This window comes from Moschus berezovskii, chromosome X (assembly GCF_049115385.1).
Source record: "Moschus berezovskii isolate FMDL1 chromosome X, NW_MosBer_1.0, whole genome shotgun sequence".
NCBI lineage: Eukaryota > Metazoa > Chordata > Mammalia > Artiodactyla > Moschidae > Moschus > Moschus berezovskii.
In genome coordinates this window covers 55927434-55941507 of record NC_142488.1, presented here as the reverse complement: position 1 = coordinate 55941507, position 14074 = coordinate 55927434, and the positions used below count along the sequence as shown (strand labels likewise).

Genomic DNA, 14074 nt, shown 5'->3' with positions numbered 1-14074 from the left:
CTGTTTCAGGGTCTCTCATGTGGTTGCAATCAAGGTCTCAGCTATGCTTGGGGCCTCATGTGAAGGCTCACCTGGGGAAGGATGTTCTTCCAAGCTCATTTATGTGGTTGTTTGCAGGATCCAGTTCATTTGGGTTGTTGGTCTGAGAGCCTGATTTTCATATAATTTGTCAAAGACAATCCTGAGTTCTCTGCTATATAGGCTTCCCCAGCATGACAAGGGCTATGGTTTTTCCAGTGGTCATGTATGGATGTGAAAGTTGAACTGTGAAGAAAGCTGAGCGCCGAAGAACTGATGCTTTTGAACTGTGTTGTTGGGGAAGACTCTTGAGAGTCCCTTGGACTGCAAGGAGATCCAACCAGTCCATTCTAAAGGAGATCAGTCCTGGGTGTTCATTGGAAGGACTGATGCTAAAGCTGAACTCCAATTCTTTGGCCACCTCATGTGAAGTGTTGACTCATTGGAAAAGACTCTGATGCTGGGAGGGATTGGGAGCAGGAGGAGAAGGGGATGACAGAGAAAAAGATGGCTGGATGGCATCACTGACTCAATGGACAGGAGTTTGAGTGAACTCCAGGAGTTGGTGATGGACAGGGAAGCCTGGCGTGCTGTGATTCATGGGGTCGCAGAGTTGGAGACGACTGAGCAACTGAACTGAACTGAACATGGCAATTTGGTTCACTAAGTCCACAAGGAAGAGAACCTGTTAGGAAGACAGAACCTACAATCTATTGTAAGCTGATCACAAAGGTGGCATCTCCTCAGTGTTAAAGGTATCAGCTCAGTTCAGTTCAGTCGCTCAGTCATGTGCTACTGCTTAAAAGTAAGTGAGTTACAGAAATGGAGGGAATTACACAAAGCTTTGAATACCAGGAGTCTGGGATCATTGGGAGCCATCTTAGAAGCCACTTCTCATAGGCCATCAATAAAGAAGGACTCTTGGATACATATATATGTATGGCTGAGACCATTTATTTTCCACCTGAAACTATCACAAGATTGTTAATCTGTTGCTGCTGCTGCTAAGTCGCTTCAGTCCTGTCCGACTCTGTGTGACCCCATAGACGGCAGCCCACCAGGCTCCCCCGTCCCTGGTATTCTCCAGGCAAGAACACTGGAGTGGGTTGCCCTTGCCTTCTCCGATTGTTAATCCGCTATATTCCAATACAAAAATAAAAAATGTAGTTAAGAAGAAGGACTCTAATGCAGAGATCCTATACCCACTCCCAAGAAAACACTCCTTAGAGCAAAAGAACAACATGTTCGGACATTACGTGATTTGAAGACTATCCTACCAATTTACTCTATTTGATGAAAACACTAAAGGAAGTATTCTAAATAAATGAACATTGAATGAGAAGATAGATCTCAAAATAAGAGAGCAAAACAATGGGTAGCAATAAGTGTTGTGGTAAAACATACACCTGCAATTGCACATTCATATAGCTAGAGTTAAATTATGATAAATAAAGTAATTGGGAACTTTGAATACAAATACTAAGTAAGTTTTCTTGAAGCAGAATTGACTTAACCTAAGGAAAATACAGTCTTCCAAAGAGCAGCTTTAATATTTCTGGAAAAACACAAAAATAATACTGTTTATCTCCCTGAGGCAAATATGGCTGATAAATCTCTCTCTCTACAAAGAAAGGTTAATTATATTCTGATCAAATAATAGAGAAAACATAAATCTTGCCTGTTAGAAGTGACACAATATATAATGCTACAATTAGTAAACATAAAAAGCACTAATGATGTAAGGAGGGACAAAAATGAACAGAAGCATCAAAGTATTAGGGAGAAGAAGAGAAAAAAGGTGCATTTAGGAAACAGTAAAATTGATAATAAGGAAATTTTAATACAAAAGACAAGATCATCATTTTTATACATATTAAATGGACTAAATCCGAAGACACAAGTGTACGATGAGAGCAAAAAATATATATAGTTGAAAAGAAGTATATCTTAAACAATGAGAAAAATAAGGTTTAGGCAAAGATACACAAGGTTGTGCATGCTCAGTTGCTCAGTCGTGTCTGACTCTTGGCAAGTCCTGGACTGTAGCCCCCAGGTTCTTCTGTCCATGAAATTTTTCAGGCACGAATACTGGAGTGGAGTGCCATTTCCTACTCCAGGGGATCTTCCCAACCCAGGGATCGAACCCATCTCTCCTGCATTGCGGGTGGATTCTTTACCGCTGAGTCACCTTGGAAACCCACACACAAGGTTCGTGGCTGCAAAATAAAAGAAGCAGTGATGATGCACTTGGGAAAGTAAATTCAAGGTCAAAAGGACTAAACAAGCAAAACAAAGAAAACACACAGTGGCATTGTGCGAAATAGCCTAAGATACGTACTTCAGGATTTCCCACCTCTACCTGCCAAAAAACACAACTACAAAGAGAAATTTGTTTTAAAATATTACAACATTTATTCTATCTTTTGACAGCAAAGCAGCTGGAGCAGACAAAAAGACAAAAGTCAGAGTAAAGAAGCAGTAACTGTCAAGCTAGATAGAAAAGTCCTCATGAGTAATCTGAACCTAACAGAAGATATATTTTCTTACATCCATGAAAGTTTATGAAACTCACTTGAGTAATCTGGGCCACAAAGAAAATCCTGAGTAACAGTTTGAGTTCAGATTCAACAACCTATATTCTCTGATCACAGTAAAAGCATAATTACAAATATAGAAAGGAAAGATCACCAAAACTGCTTAACCAGTTAGAAACTAAGAAACATTCCTCAATAGGTAGAATCAGAGTGAGAAATCAATCTGAGCTTGCACTTTTCAGACCAGAGTTTATGAGATACAGCTGCATTAGAAAAAAAGTATATAGTTTCAAATCCTTTACTACTATAATAGATGGGAAAACAAAATTAATAAAGTTAGGAATTCAATTCAAGAAAGAACAAAATGAAGCAAACATAGAAAATGAAACACAAAACAAAAAAATCAAGGTGGCAATTAATAAAATGAAATTATACATAAATAAATATAAACATAAGGAGAATAAATAAAACAAAATTTTAATGTTATAATTATTTATATGGATTTGCTCCAGGAAAAAATGATCAAGTTAAAGAAACAAAAATACAATACTGGGAATAAATAAAGGAGATATGGCACTAGATAGGTAGGGCATTGGTGGTGGTGGTGGTGGTTTAGTCACTAAGTCATGCCCGACTCTTGTGACTCCATGGACTGTAACCTGCCAAGCTCCTCTGTCCATGGAATTCTCCAGGCCAGAAGACCGGAGTGGATTGCCATTTCCTTCTCCAAAGTAGTGCATTAGGTAATTAACATACTAGTTATGGTGGAATACAAGGTGTAAGTCTAGAGCAACATCCTGAAATATTTAGGTGAAATATCTGAGTCCATGCAGAAAAAACAAAAGTGAAAATTACGCACATACAAAAAAAAAAAAATCTCTGAGGTCTAGTAAACCCAGAGAAGGGTAGTGGAAAGAAGAGAACAGACAGAATCAGAGGTCTCGGGGTGAGGGGCATGTGCATAAACCAGGACTGAGCTGACAAGGGCCGAGGCTGACAGAAGGGCTGGGACCTCATGGTATTTTGAGGGGTGGAACAAGATGGGTAGGGGCAAGGGCGTGATTGCATTGACACCTTGAACTCTCCTCAGTGTCCCCATATGGAACCATCACCTTTTCCCTCCATTGCAACACTTTTACAGCACCTCTGGCCTGCGGAATGCCAACAATTATACAGAAGTTGGTCAAAGTGCACTAATCAGGTGACAACGACAGACCTGATGGCCTGGGACGGGGGCCTCAGGGTCCTTGGTACCCACTTTGTAACTTCACGTCTCCCTTGACAGAAAAGGACAGACTGAGCTGAGTGTGTAGCACTTCTCACCCAGATCCAAATGGCCTGCCAGCAAGTAAAGCTGCATTGTCACCCATCACCATTGGAGGTTTGGAATTGGGTTTGTGGGCACAGAGACTGGATTAGGGACCACCAGGAGATATTAAAATATCTTGCTAATCTCAAGTTTCTAAACAAAACTCTGGCCAGTGGGAGATGAGCACAGGGCAGATCCTTTGGCCCTGCCGAGATTCAGGAAAGAGAGAGACAGGGGATAAGAGAAAGGACAGAAGTGGGGATATTTTAAAGACCAGTCCACCTTAAGGAGGCACAGAGACAGGATACTAAATGGGGAACAGAGAAGCACAGAGAAACTTTGAGATGCCCTGAGGAAGACATGGTTAGAGGAACAGGTGTGTGAGAAATTCGTAGTGTCTCCCTTGAACCAGGTATCAGGCATAGGACCTCAGTTGAGCAGAGCTCAGCTGTCTACTCTGGAGCATAGGTCAGTGGTGAGTGGGTCATGCTGGGTTGCTTGGTGAAGCATCAGCGCCAGCAGCCCTGTCCGATTCATCATGGCTGTGTACACCTTGTGCTCTTGCTCAACCAGCTCATGCAACTGTGGGGGGTAAGTGTGAGAAGGGGCTTCTAGGAACCCATGCTGCCCCTCAGCCACACTCAGCCTTGTAACCTACCACACAAACAGGCTCTAGGTCCACCTCGGCACACCTCAGCTTCTCCCAGCAATAGTGGAGGTTGCAAAGGCATTTGGGGAGATGACCGAAATCATCAGTGACCTCAGAGACATTGTGCACTAGTAGACAACCGCACACCTCATCATCTGGAACCGGTGGGCAGAAAGAATGATGATGAGGTATGCACGGGGGTGGCTATGGAGGGGGATCAGGCAGGTAAAATGAGAGGACGAGGGGGATTGGAGGGCAGTCAAGCAGAAGGAGAGGGATGGGAAGTGGCCTAGCAGGAAGGCAGAGAGGAATTCAGTGATTACTAGGTAAAGAAGAAGGGGGCAAAGGGGGTATGATCAAGCATGGAGGATGGAGGGAGAAGTTATGCTGGGATGTAGGAAGGGGTGTGATCGGGTAGGATGGATGGAAGAGTAGAAAGAGATCAAACAGGAAGGAGAGGATGGATGGAGGGGAGGTCTGACAGGGAGAAGTACATGAATGTGAGTGACAGTTGCCCAGTCATGTCCAACACTTTGCGACCCCACGGACCCATGGAATTTTCTAGGCCAGAATAGTGGAGTAGGTAGCCTTTCCCTTCTCCAGGAGATCCATTGAGTGCTCGCGGCCTAACACCGGGAGTTGCTTACAGTACCTCTTACTCTCTGCCTTGTAAACATCACAGAAGAGCCTCGTGGCTCTGGGGAGAGATTGAAAGTGAGGTGCTAAAGATGAAGAAGAGGGGGTTTCACCCTGAACCCAGGCCACACTTTCTCCCAATCCCACCCAAGTGGGCTTCCCTGGTGGCTCCTCATACAAACCCTGCTCCAAACTCACCCTCTTTTGCCTCTGAGCCCACCCACATCCTGCCCTTGATCTTGCCCACCCTGCTCCTGATCCTGTCCACATCATGCCTTTGAAGCTTCTGCTTCACCATCAGTCTTTCCAACGAATTTCCAGGGATTATTTCCTTTAGGATTCACTGGTTTGATCTCCTTGTAGACCAGGGAGCTTTCAAGAGTCTTCTGCAGCATGAATATTTACCAGAAAAGGCAAGCATAGAGTAGCCTCAGGGCAAGGTATTCAAACTTGTGGTTCACCAGTTTCCACCTCCAAGATTCCCTCAATCAGGTGACTTTGAGACTTTGGCCTATTATTCCCTAGCTGAGGGTTTCATCCTGGGCTTTCCTGATTCCCTTGTTCCTGCAGGGTCTGCATTCTCAGGAGTCTCTTTCTCCAGTCCCTCTTCCAGTGTCTTGGCATCATGTAATAATGACATACAGTTTTCCCACCTAACTTGGCTCCCTTCACTTGTTGTCCAGAGTAGGGATTCTTCCCTTAGAAAATAGTTGTAACCAAGTGGCTAACACAGTGATGTTTAACTGCTTTTCTCCTTCCTTTGTCTCTAGCATGCCCCCAAATTGAGCAGCTGCTGCTAAGTTTTATGTAATAATCTCTTCTAGGTTGAAAGAAACATAGATAGGACTAGTGGGTGATTTTGAACTGCCTCTGGAGCCATGCCGGTAAGTTGTGGGAAAGCCTCAACAAACTGCCAGTGAAAATCACCAAAGAAATCACTAGTCTTCTGGATACAATGCTGTGATTTCTCCCAGCTCACTTTTCATAGAAGGGCTTCAACTATGGCCACCTGTAGGTGTCTCAGTGGGTCCCTCAAGCTGTTAGTCCTTCCATGGTTGTGGGAGGTGGCATATAGCCAGAGTCTTTGGGCCACCTTTCCCCCTGATATGGTGGGTTGCTTTCTGGTCCTGACATGCCTGCTCCATCAAACAACCAAAGCCTTCTGCTTGCAGAATTCTGTGCAGCTACCAGGGCACATCCCCATGTTTGGGGCTGTAAACTGAAAACACACTGCCAGGTACTTGTGAAAACTTCTGTGGGTCTTACCGGGCCCCGGCAAAGAATCCCTCAGTGAATAATGTAGGGCCGAGATCTAGGCTAAGCCTGAAATGGAATCACAGCTAGGGCATGAGATACACACATCTCACACAGGGCAGATAATTCATTACTGTCTCCTTGTCCTTCTTCACAGGGAAATCTATTTAACTGCCCATCTTGAAGATCATCGTTTTGCCCTTACTAGAAGTCGGATTGAGGCGTGAAGATGAAGAGATGCCATGGAAAGGGAGCAAAAGGAGGGGAGACAGCAGAGAAAGGAGGAGGAGGGTTTGGAGAAAGAGAAAATGACTTTAATTCTCCCATTTCCTCTTCCACTTTCCTACGTCTTCCCAAATAATGTTTAACCTTCTTTCTAGGATGATAGTCATCCTGTAAACACAAGTAATTCCTTTGCTGGGGATGTAAGTGCAAGTGTTAGTCAATCAGTCGTGTCCACCTCTGTGCAACACCATGTACCCTGGCCTGCCAGGCTCCTCTGTCCGTGGGATTCTCCAGGCAAGAATACTGGAGTGGGTTGCCATTCCCTTCTCCAGGGGATCTTCCTGACCCAGGGATCAAACGCAGGCCTCCTGCGTTGCTAGCAGATTCTTTACCGTCTGAGCCACCAGGGAAACCTGGGCAAGAGGTTCTTCTCAAAACCACCATATATATTAATTCATCCAAATTAATGGGAGCATCCTCAGGCCAATATAAGCCTGCATTTTCCTTTCAAATGGGTTCCCTTCCAAATGTCATATAGAGCTGTATTGGCCATTCAAGAGAGAAGATCTGCAGGCAACATCTGGGCTTCCCATCTTAACCACCATTAAAGCTGATGGTGACCCTGATGGATTTTTAGGTCCTGTATTATGCATGCTTACTCAGAAAGAAAATCTAGAATTTGGAGAGTGAGATCCTTCCAGGTAGTATTTGATAAGAGCAAAGCCCTAAGAGGGAGGCATTTGATAACTCACCATCACTGGTCTGCTCAGTTCAGGAAATTTCAGGTCATTGCATCCTCATCAGCAAACTGGGAAAATTAAAAATACAGTCTCCTGAAAACCCAGGACATCATCTCCACAAATGGAGAATACAAACAGAATGATTTCATTACTGAGTATTAAACAAGACTGTGATTGGCCTCATGGGCAATCTGCTAATCAGACCGCAAAGGTAGCAAGAAATCAACCTTTTGCTTAACTGAACATATACAATCAAGTACCTGAATATTCTTATGAAGAACGACAACTAGCGGTCCTGCAAGAGGACCTGAGACCACCATTTTCTCTACATTCTATCGTAATTCACCCTAAGCTCAGCTGGTAATGGCAATGGCATCTGTGCCAGTTAATTACCTTTATCCAAAGGCAAAGTCAGACTTCTCCTCTCTCTTATGACAAGCAGGTATCGAGGAAAGAGAAGAAAACCTTCCTAAGTGATCAATGCAAAGAAATAGAGGGAAACAGTAGAAAGGGAAAGACTAGAGATGTTTTCAAAAAATTTAGAGATACCAAGGGAACATTTCATGCAAAATTGTGCACAATAAAAGACAGAAATGGTATGGACCTAACAGAAGCAGAAGATATTAAGAAAGGGTGGCAAGAGTACACAGAACTATACAAAACAGATGTTAATGACCCAGATAACCACGATGGTGTGATCACTCATCTAGAGTCAGATATCCTGGAACGTGAAGTCAAGTGGGTCTTTGGAAGCATCGTTATGAACAAAGCTAGTGGAGGTGATGGAATTCCAGCTGAGCTATTTCAAATCCTAAAAGATGATGCTGTGAAAGTGCTGCAATCAATAGGTCAGCAAGTTTGGAAAACTAAGCAGTGGCCACAGGCCTGGAAAAGGTCAGTTTTCATTCCAATTCCAAAGAAAGGCAATGCCAAAGAATGTTCATACTACCACACAGTTGCACTCATCTCAAACACTAGCAAAGTAATGCTCAAAATCCTCCAAGGTAAGCTTCAACAGTATGTGAGCCGAGAACTTCCAGATGTTCAATCTGGATTTAGAAAAGGTAGAGGAACCAGAGATCAAATTGCCAACATCTGTTGGATCATAAAACAAGCAAGAGAATTCCAGAAAATCACGTATTTTTGCTTTATTGACTATGCTAAAGCTGGTAACTGTGTGGATCTCAGCATACTGTGGAAAATTCTTCAAGAGATGGGACTAGCAAACCACCTTACCTGCCTCCTGAGAAATCTGTGTGTAGGTCAAGAAGCAACAGTTAGAACTGGACATGAAACAACAGACTGGTTCGAAATTGGGAAAGGATACATTAAAGCTGTTTATTGTCACCCTGCTTATTTAACTTCTCTGCAGAGCACATCATGAGGAACCCTGGGCTGGAAGAAGCACAAGCTGGAATCAAGATTGCTGGGAGAATTATCAGTATGTTCAGATTTGGAAATTATATCACCCTTAAGGCAGAAATCAAAGAGAAACTGAAGAGTCTCTTGATGAAAGTGGAAAAGGAGAGTGAAAAAGCTGGATTAAAACTCAACATTGAAAAAACGAAGATTATGGAATCTGCTTCTATCACTTCATGGCAAATAGATGGGGAAACAACGAGCACAGTGAAAGACTTTATTTTCTTGGGCTCCAAAATCACTTCAGATGGTGACTGTAGCCACAAAATCCAAAGATGCTTGCTCCTTGGAAGAAAAGCTATGACAATGCAAGACAGCATATTAAAAATCAGAGACATTACTTTGCCCATCTACTCAAAGCAATGGTTTTTCCAGTAGTCATGTATGGATGTGAGAGTTGGACCATAAAGAGAGCTGAGGGGCAGAGAATTGATGTTTTGAACTTTGGTGTTAGAGAAGACTCTTGAGAGTCCCTTGAATGGCCAGGAGATCAAACCTGTCAATCCTAAAGAAATGAATCCTGAATATACATTGGAAGGACTGATGCTGCAGCTGAAGCGCCAATACTTTGGTCACCTGATGTGAATAACTGACTCCTTAGAAAAGACCCTGTTGCTGGGAAAGATTGAAGCCTGTAGGAGAAGGGGACAACAAAGGATGAGATGGTTGGATGTCATCACCAACTCAATGGACATGAGTTTGAGCAAGCCCTGGGAGTGGGTGATGGATAGGGAAGCCTGGCATGCTGCAGCCCACGGGGTTACCAGGAGTCAGACAGGACTGAGGGACTGAACTGAACTGAACTGAGTTCCACCATAGAGCCAGGCCCTGAGGCTAAGCTCTCAGGATGACAGAGAGACAGAACACTGTCTTCTTTAGTGTTTCTATTTCAAGGAGATGGCCCCTAGTCCCCAAAGAAAATTATTCCTGAGTCGTTTTGCTGACAGAAGGCTTATTTACCCTTTTAAGATTTACATGTGTATCCAAGGGACAGAGGAATGGTTTACAAATAACAGTTTCCTCAAGGAAATATTCTAAGAAAAGGGAAGGAGGAAAAGGTCTCTTTGTCTTATAGCAACAGGGAAGATTCCATTTTTTTTTTGTAAAAACGACTGTCAGTTTTAAAAGGTTGTGAGTTTTAAAAGGCTGTGAGTTTCCTGATTTCCCATAGAGGTGACGCAGATCATCCTTGACAAATGCCTGTATGTGCACTGAGTTGCCTTACAGGAAAGGACCCTGAGCATGGGCAACCTGCTGCCTAAGAGCAGCCCGGAAACCAGCCTCGGAGTCATTTGCTGTAAGCACAAACTTGAGAAATGCCAGGGAAAGAGCACTCAGGGCCTTGCTTTCCTGTCACACTCAGCAAGATGTGTAGGAGCACAAGAGACCCATGGAGGAGTGTCTTCAAGTCCAGTGGGACAGAAAAGAAGCCCCCGGCAGTGACACAGCACTCCCAGTGCCATCAGTCTGTGCTGTGCATTTGTTTACAGCCACAAAGTCTCAAATGGCCAGGGCCACTGGAGCAACATACATTCCATTGGCGGTAATCCACAGTGAGCCTGCACCCCCTGCTAGTTTTTTCCACTGGCCATACTGGGCCATTGTATTGATGCTTTACTGTCGTAATCTACCTGCCGCATTTTAGTCCTAATCAAGGCCGTGACTTCTCTTTGTCCTCCAGGGATTCTCTCCTGTTTCTCTTCAGACACCTGGGAGAGGATATGGACATGGGTTGGGGAGTGAGTTGCACACTCTGCTGTCATCTCTCTACACGTGGCAGTCCCTTAGTCGTAGAATTCCCTTTGGTCTTTATCAAAGACCTAGAACAAGCATGCAAGACACTGTCCCAGTGACATATTAGGTCGTGGAAGCAACAATGACAGTTCTGTTGGCCCTTGAACAATGTAGGGGTTAGGGGCACCAAGACCCCTCTGAGTCAAGAATCCAAGCATAACTTTAGACTCTTCCAAAACTTAACTACTAATAGCCTGCTGTTGACTGGAAGCCTTACGGTTAACACAAACAGGTGATTAACACATATTTTGTATGTTATATCCATTACCTAGGTACTAGTGGTAGAGACGGAGAAGGCAATGGCAAGCCACTCCAGTACTATTGCCTAGAAAATCCCATGGATGGAGGAGCCTGGTAGGCTGCAGTCCGTGGGGTCGCTAAGGGTCAGACATGACTGAGCGACTTCACTTTCACTTTTCACTTTCACACATTGGAGAAGGAAATGGCAACCCACTCCAGTGTTCTTGCCCGGAGAATCCCAGGGACGGCGGAGCCTGGTGGGCTGCCGTCTATGGGGTCACACAGAGTCGGACACGACTGAAGTGACTTAGCAGCAGCAGCAGCAGCAGTGGTAGAGAATCCGACTGCCAGGGCAGGAGACGAACAAGATATGTGGGTTTGATCCTTGGGTGGGGAAGATCCCCTGGAGGAGGAAATGGGAAGCCACTCCAGTATTCTTCCCTGGGAAATCCCATGGACAGGGGAGCCTGGCAGGCTACACTCTGTGGGACCACAAAGAGTCAGACACAACCGACAATTCCTTATATACTGTGTTTTTTTAAAAAAAATTATTTTGTTTGTTTTGAGTTTAGGGGGCTGTGCCAAGTCTTTGTTGCTGCATGGGGGTGTTCTCTAGTTGGGATGAGCGGGGTCTACTCTCTAGTGGCGGGCCGCACCCTTCTCATTGTGGTGGCTTCTGTTGTTGTGGATCACAGCTTCCAGAGTGTGTGGGCTCAGTCGTTGAAGCTCTGAGGCTCTAGAACGCTGGCTCAATAGATGTGGCACACATGGGTTTATTTGCTCTGCAACACGTGGGATCTTCTCAGATCAGGGATGGAACCAGTCACTCCTGAATTGCCAGGCATATTCTTTACCACTGAGCCACCAGGGAAGCCCTTAAATACTGTATTCTTAAAGTAAGCCAGAGAAAAATATGTTATTAAGAAAATTCATAAGGAGACACACCTAGGATGGCAGCAGGAGAGATGGTGAAATTTGCAGCCTTCCCCTCTGGGCTCTTGTCCTCGGTCCCCTGTCCCCTCAACCCTTCAGGCGGCCTGCCCATGTCCTGGCAGAGGTCCAAATGGTAGACGTCTACCCCACCGTATACAACACAGTCCGTGTTGACAAGCTTCAGATGCTTCAGAGGCTGCCTAGCAGCCAGAGAAGGGAGGAGCCGGCCGAGCTAACGGGCTAGTTGGCCAGCAGGGGACAGGGGTGGGGGGTTAAGGTGGGGACACCGCTTGTCATCACCTCCCATTGCAGCCACCTAGATGAGGTTGAGTATCCGGGTGGACTGGAGTGGCGCCAGCACGGATGCCAGCGGCTCCATACACTTCAATGAGGAGAGCATCGAGGGCGCGCAGCTGCCGTGGGCCGCCTCCGCAGCTGATCACCTGAACGTGGTGCGGGGCCTGCTGCGCTTGGGGGCCTTGGTGAGCCCGCAAGAATCACAGCCAGAATGGCTTCACTCCTGCATATGGCAGTGAACACAGAACAGAAATGAAGGCCACTTCTAGGTGGGCAGATTCCCTTCCTTCCAAGTGGTCAAGGTACCCTCGACTGTGGGGCTGACCCAGACAGCCGGGACTTTGATAACAACACGCCAGTGCACATCACAAAGCAGAACAACTGCCTGGGGATCACGAATGCCCTGATAGAGGCGGGGGCCCACATGGAAGCCATCAGAGCTTTCAAGAAGACAGTCTACGAGCTGCTGCATGAGAAGCTGCTGGCCAAGAGCACCATTCAGCCCTTCACCTATGTGACCCTCTAGTGCATTGCGACTTGCACCCTGGACAAGAATAAGATCCCATATAAGGGCTTCACTCCCTAAGAGCTGGGAGCTTTCATCCAGCTGCACGGAAACGGAAAAGGGTGGGAGAGGGAAGCCCAGGATGGGCGGGGCCCACACCTGTCCCCACCCTCTCTGGGGAACACTTGTGGTGTCTGGAAACCAGGAAAGAGCTCATGGGCCTCCATGGCGCCCTCCCCGCATCAGGGAGAGGGGACAAGAATCGATGAGCTGTTGGTGGTAGAAGCTTCCAGACCACGTGCTCAGAGAACTGACTTTCTATAAGAGTCCCTGCACTCATCCTCCACAAGAAGATGCTCAACCTCCCACATGTCCCATCTGCCTGAGTTTCAGAGAATCTTGCCTCTGACCTGGGGCAGAGAGATTGAAGCCATCGTCTTCCTCCCCTACTAGAAACACATGTAGAAGCTGAGAGTTGGGTTCAGCCTCTACCTCTGACGTGTCAGACAGGATAGACCCAGCCACCCAGGGCAGTGTTAGAACTGGGGCCCCTGAGAGGGCAAAGTGGGATAATCCACCTTTCCAGCACATTCTCACCTGCTCCTTCTTCTCTGCTGTGGGTCCAACTCTCTGCGCCCAAGCCACCAGCCCCTTGGGTAGCTTTTGTGATTTGGTGTTCTGTTTATTTACCTGGGGGAGGGGAGTTAGTGCTTTCCAGGTGGCTCTGTGGTAAAGAATCCACCTTCAGTGCAAGAGACACAGGACATGCAGGTTCGATCCCAGTCTCGGGAAGTTCCCCTGGAGAAGGGAATGGCCATTCACTCCAGTATTCTTGCCTGGAGGATACCAAGGAGAGAGGAGCTTGGTGGGCTACAGTCCATGGTGTCGCAAAGAGTTAGATGCGACTGTGCACTCTCAGGCACGGGCAGCTTACAGCTGTGGTGCAGGAGGTTTTGCTGCCCTACACTTTTTTAAAAAAAGATTTTGCTGTAAGGCTCCCTAAGTTCATTTCACGCAACAAGGGGTTTATCTTGCCTGAGACAGCCTCGGCCAGCAAGAGTGAGCTATATTTTGTGACAAGTTCATGAGGTAACTGTCCCACAAATGAGGGTGACCATACATTTCTGAACAGTTCACCCTTTTGCCTTTTATTTGGGCAGCCTTACTTCCCATTCTCACTAGAAAGAGAAGTCGTTTTCCAAAGGAGGAGCAGGCCAAATACCAAAGGAGCTGGGCTTGCCAGCCATTTCTGACTCAACAAGAGCTATTCATAGCTTGGTTGCTTTGGAGTTTGATTTTCACAATTTCTGAGTTCAAACTGCAGGTCACCTCTGCCTCACAAATCACGCAAGTGGTCACAGGTGTGTGGTTAACAACCCAAGTGTCTGTAGCCGTTTTTTAGATGCTTGGAAACCAGGATCCAGGTGACCCTGAGATAATTCCAAGTATTGACACACCATTAACCCACTGAGCCAGATAGATAAGATGGAGGATGTCTGGAACAGGTTGTCAAATACAGTG

At 45.8% G+C, this 14074-nt stretch overlaps 1 pseudogene; it reads left to right on the top strand.

The window, feature by feature from the left end:
• LOC148773323 (protein fem-1 homolog A-like) overlaps positions 1-12877 on the top strand; it is a 99049-nt pseudogene extending 86172 nt beyond the window's left edge.
• Positions 12878-14074: the final 1197 nt, after the last annotated feature.